Below are 6,425 nucleotides of genomic sequence, written 5' to 3' on the forward strand. Positions count from 1 at the left end.
TTTTCTATCTAAATCTACATCATAGCACTGAGACTGCACTTGTGAAGGTGGTAAAATACCTTTTAATGGCGTCAGACCGAGGCTCTGCATCTGTCCTCGTGCTCCTAGACCTTAGTGCTGCTTTTGATACCATCGATCACCACATTCTTTTGGAGCGATTGGAAACCCAAATTGGTCTACACTGACAAGTTCTGGCCTGGTTTAGATCTTATCTGTTGGAAAGATATCAGTTTGTCTCTGTGAATGGTTTGTCCTCTGACAAATCAACTGTAAATTTCGGTGTTCCTCAAAGTTCCGTTTTAGGACCACTATTGTTTTCAGCATATATTTTACCTCTTGGTGATGTCATTTGAAAACATAATGTTAACTTTCACTGCTATGCGGATGTCACACAGCTGTACATTTCAATGAAACATGGCGAAGCCCCAAAATTGCCCTCGCTGGAAGCCTGTGTTTCAGACATAAGGAAGTGGATGGCTGCAAACATTCTACTTTTAAACTCGGACAAAACAGAGATGCTTGTTCTAGGTCCCAAGAAACAAAGATATCTTTTGTTGAATCTGACAATTAATCTTGATGGTTGTACAGTCGTCTCAAATAAAACTGAAGGACCTTGGTGTTACTCTGGACCCTGATCTCTCTTTTGACGAACATATCAAGATTGTTTCAAGGACAGCTTTTTTCCATCTGCGTAACATTGCAAAGATAAAAAATGTTCTGTCCAAAATTGATGCAGAAAAATGTATCCATGCTTTTGTTACTTCTAGGTTAGACTACTGCAATGCTCTACTTTCCGGCTACCCGGAAAAAGCACTAAATAAACTTCAGTTGAGGTCATTCATTTATGAACATTTGAACATCTTGGCCATGTTCTGTTATAATCTCCACCCGGCACAGCCAGAAGAGGACTGGCCACCACTCATAGCCTTGTTCCTCTCTAGGTTTCTTCCTAGGTTTTGGCCTTTCTAGGGAATTTTTCCTAGTCACTGTGCTTCTACACCTGCATTGCTTGCTGTTTGGGGTTTTAGGCTGGGTTTCTGTACAGCACTTTGAGATATCAGCTGATGTAAGAAGGGCTATATAAATACATTTGATTTGATTTATTTGAAAGAAAATCATCTTTACAGTTAAAACATAAGGTGACCCCAAAAACCAGACTGATGTGTAAATTCGCATTCAACCCTTATATTACTGTACCATAGGCTACGATGCAGCAAATGTAGGCCTACCTGTCACAAGAAAAAAAGTTACCATGAGGTGATACATGCATTATGAACTGCACCTCATACTGAGATGCGCTGTCTGTCCCCACCCTGAGTGTTGATGATTGATCATGCAGATAGCAGAGAGAAAGACAGAGAAGCAAGATTTCATGCTGTTTGATAGAATAGCCCTGGAGAGGATGGCTGACGTTTTAGATGCTCCTAACCAACTGTGCTATTTTGTTATTTTTTTCACTTTGTTTGTAACTTATTTTGTACATAATGTTGCTGCTACCGTCTCTTATGACCGAAAATAACTTCGGGACATCAGAACAGCGATTACTCAACTCGAACTGGAAGAATAATGTTTCTTAAACGAGTCCAACACAAAAGATATACTGCTTTCTCGGGAACGGGCCCAATCCCCATCATTTGCGTGAAGAAAAGATGGAGATAAATGGGGCAGAGGTCGGGCTGCCTTCTGAGAATTCGTAGGCAAGTGAGTAAACTCCCACTGCCATCCGATCTACTGGCCAACATGCAATCATTGGAAAATAAAATGGATGACCTACGGTCAAGATTATACTACCAACAGGACATTAAAAACTGTAACGACGACACGGATGTTATAGAGCTGGCGGGATTTTCCATGTACTAGCAGGACAGAGAAACTACGTCTGGTAAGACGAGGAGCGGAGAGTTATCTACCAAGAGTTCTCATCTATGTTATTTGTAGCCGTCTATTTACCACCACAAACCGATGCTGGCACTAAGACCACACTCTACCAGCTGTATAAGGCTATAAGCAAACAAGACAATGCTCATCCAGAAGCGGCACTTCTAGTGGCCGGGGACTTTAATGCAGGAAAACTTAAATCCATTTCTACCAGCATGTGCAACCAGAGGAAAAAAAACTCTAGACCACCTTTACTCCACACACAGATGTATACAAAGCTTACCCCCGCCCTCCATTTGGCAAATCTGACCATAATTATATCCTCCTGATTCCTGTTTACAAGCAAAAACTAAAGCAGGAAGTACCAGTGACTCGCTCAAAACGGAAGTGGTCAGATGACGCGGTGGCTACATTACAGGACTATTTTGCTAGCACAGACTGGAATATGTTCTGGGATTCATCAAATAGCATTGAGGAGTATACCACCTGAGTCATCGGCTTCATCAATAAGTGCATCGACGACATTGTCCCAACAGTGACCATACGTACATATCCCAACCAGAAGCCATGGATTACAGGCAACATCTGCATCAAGCTAAAGGCTAGAGCTGCCGCATTTAAGGAGCGGTACACTAATCTGGACGGTTATAAGAAATCCCGCTATGCTCTCAGACGAACCATCAAACAAGTAAAGCGTCAATACAGGATTAAGATTCAATTCTACTACACTGGCTCTGACACGTGTCAGATGTGGTAGGGCTTGCAAACCATTAGACTACAAAGGGAAGCCCAGCCGCGAGCTGCCCAGTGATGCAAGCCTACCAGACGAGCTAAATGCCTTTTATGCTCGTTTCGAGTCAAGCAACACTGAAAAATGAATGAGAGCACAAGTTGTTCTGGACGACTGTGTGATAACGCTCTCAGTAGGCAATGTGAGTAATACCTTAAACAGGTCAACATTCACAAAGCCGCGGGGCCAGACGGATTACCAGGACGTGTACTCAAAGCATGCGCGGACCAACTGTCAAGTGTCTTCACTGACATTTTTAATCTCTCCCTGACCGAGTCTAATACCTACATGTTTCAAGCAGACCACCATAGTCCCTGTGCCCAAGGAAGCGAAGGTAACCTGACCAAATGATTACCGCCCCGTAGCACTCACGTCATGTACTCAAAAGCATGAGCGGACCAACTGTCAATCTCTCCCTGACCGAGTCTGTAATACCTGAGCTAAGGACTCTGGGACTAAACACTTCCCTCTGCAACTGGATCCTGGACTTCCTGACGGGCCGCCCCAAGGTGGTAAGAGGACAGTGTAGCCTAGTGGTTAGAGCGTTGGACTAGTAACCAAAAGGTTGCAAGTTCGAATCCCTGAGCTGACAAGGTACAAATCTGTCGTTCTGCCCCTGAACAAGGCAGTTAACCCACTGTTCCTAGGCCATCATTGAAAATAAGAATTTGTTCTTAACTGACTTGCCTAGTTAAATAAAGGAAAAATAAAAGAGTAGGCAACAACACGTCTGCCACACTGATCCTTAACACTGGTGCCCCTCAAGGGTATGTACTTATTCCCTGTTCACCCATGACTGTGTGGCCAAACACAACACCATCATTAAGTTTGCTGACAATGCAACAGTGATCACCGACAACAATGAGACGGCCTATAGGGAGGAGGTCAGAGAACTGGCAGCGTGGTGCCAGGACAACAACCTCTCCCTCAATGTGAGCAAGACAAAGGAGCTGATCGTGGACTACAGGAAAAGGCGGTCCGAACAGGCCCCCATTAACATCGAAAAGGCTGTAGTGGAGAGTTAAGTTACTTGGTGTCCACATCACCAACGAACTATCATGGTCCAAACATACCAAGACAGGCGTGAAGAGGGCATGACAAAACCTTTTCCCCCTCAGGAGACTGAAAAGATTTGGCTTTGGGTCCCCAGATCCTCAAAAGGTTCTACAGCTGCACCATTGAGAGTATTTTGACCGTTTGCATCACCGCCTGGTATGGCATCTGACCGTAAGGCGCTACAGAGGGTAGTGCGAACGGCCCAGTACACCACTGTGGCCAAGCTTCCTGCCATCCATACAATTGTCAGAGACTCCAGTCACCCAAATTAGACTGTTTTCTCTGCTACCGCACGGCAAGCGGTGCCAGAGCGCCAAGTCTAGGACCAAAAGGCTCCTCAAAAGCTTCTACCCCCAAGCCATTAGACTGCTGAGCAATTCATAAAAATCACCACAGGACAATTTACATTGACCCCCCCTCCCCTCTTATACACTGCTGCTACTCGCTGTTTGTTTGTTATCTATGCATAGTCACTTCGCTCCCACTTACATGTACAGATTACCTCAACTAGCCTGTACCCCTGCACACTGACTCGGTACCGGTGCCCCCTGTATATAGCCTCGTCATTGTTATTCTGTTTTACTTTTTATTATTACTTTTTATTTTAGCCTACTTGGTAAATATTTTCTTCTTCTTGAACTGCACTGTTGGTTAAGGTGCTTTTCAGAGGCAGGGACTGGGAGACTAGTCAGGATCGGGGGGAAAATGAACGGAGCAAAGAGAGAGCGATCCTTGATGAAAACCTGCTCCACAGCGCTCAGGACCACAGACTGGGACGAAGGTTCCCCTTCCAACATGAGCACACAGCCAAGACAACGCAGGAGTGGCTTCAGGACAAATCTCAATGTCCTTGAGTGGAAAATAGCTGTGCGGCGACACTCCCCATCCAACCTGACAGAGCTTGAGAGGATCTGCAGAGATGCTCCAGTTTCAACTGTTCTGCCTGCGGCTATGGAACCCTGACCTGTTCACCGGACGTGCTTGTTGCACCCTCGACAACTACTATGATTATTATTATTTGACCATGCTGGTCATTTATGAACATTAACATCTTGACCATGTTCTGTTATAATATCCACCCTGCACAGCCAGAAGAGGACTGGCCACCCCTCATAGCCTGGTTCCTCTCTAGGTTTCTTCCTAGGTTTTTGCCTTTCTAGGGAGTTTTTCCTAGGGAGATTTTCCTAGCCACCGTGCTTCTTTCACCTGCATTGCTTGCTGTTTGGGGTTTTAGGCTGGGTTTCTGTACAGCACTTTGAGATATCAGCGGATGTACGAAGGGCTATATAAATAAATTTGATTAAATTTGATTTGAAGAGGCGACTCCGGGATGCTGACCTTCTAGGCAGAATTCCTCTGTCCAGTGTCTGTGTTCTTTTGCCCATCGTAATCTTTTCTTTTCATTGGCCATTCTGAGATATGGCTTTTTCCTTGCAACTTTGCCTAGAAGGCCAGCATCCCGGAGTCGCCTCTTCACTGTTGACGTTGAGACTGGTGTTTTGTGGATACTATTTGATGAAGCTGCCAGTTGAGGACTTGAGGCGTCTGTTTCTCAAACTAGACACTAATGTACTTGTACTCTTGCTCAGTTGTGCACCGGGGCCTCCCACTCTTTCTATTCTGGTTAGAGCCAGTTTGCGCTGTTCTGTGAAGGGAGTAGTACCAGCATTGTAAGAGATCTTCAGTTTCTTGGCAATTTCTTGCATGTAATAGCCTTCATTTCTCAGAACAAGAATAGACTGATGAGTTTCGGAAGAAAGTATTTGTTTCTGGCCATTTTGAGCTTGTAATCGAACCCACAAATGCTGATGCTCCAGATACTCAACTAGTCTAAAGGAGGGCCAGTTTTATTGATTTTTTAAATCAGCACAACCGTTTTCAGCTGTGCTAACATAATTGCAAAATGATTTTCTAATGATCACTTAGCCTTTTAAAATTATAAACTTGGATTAGCTAACACAATGTGCCATTGGAACACATGAGTGATGGTTGCTGATAATGGTCCTCTGTGTTCCTATGTAGATATTCCATAAAATAAATCTGCTGTTTCCAGTTACAATAGTCATTTACAACATTAACAATGTCTTCACTGTATTTCTGATCAATTTTATGTTATTTTGATGGACCAAAAATGTGCTTTTCTTTCCAAAACAGGGACATTTCTAAGTGACCACAAACTTTTGAACGGTAGTGTATATTTGGCAACTATTCCACCTGCAGTCAGTAGCGCTAAAGCAGATAATCTGGGAATCTGACAACAAGCGAAACATAAACAATGGTCTAACCTTAAAACACATAGTAGAACAATCTGAAGGTACATAAGATGCAGGTAGAATGTCTAACAACCATCTGCCTTATAGAGGATGGTCTCCAGGATGGTTGGACATGGTATCGCTGTGACCTATGGCATTACAGTCCTAGTTTTAGCATTTGACGGTTTGATTAATGCAGGCCAATGAGAGGTTATCCATTTCAATATGGAATTTACTGTTAATAAGCAACCAATGCTAAACCTTTAGGCTTACTGCTTCGTTAGGAGGGATATTGAGGATAAACTGAAAAATCCAACACAGAGGACATCAAAGCACCCACTCTGCAAAATTAGTACCAAACTCCTTGTTAGATATTCACCAATCTCCTAGGATACGGCCACCACACACAATAATCACCCAGCAAAAATGTTGCCTGTATAATGCTCTTG

This window comes from Salmo trutta, chromosome 17 (genome assembly GCF_901001165.1).
Source record: "Salmo trutta chromosome 17, fSalTru1.1, whole genome shotgun sequence".
NCBI lineage: Eukaryota > Metazoa > Chordata > Actinopteri > Salmoniformes > Salmonidae > Salmo > Salmo trutta.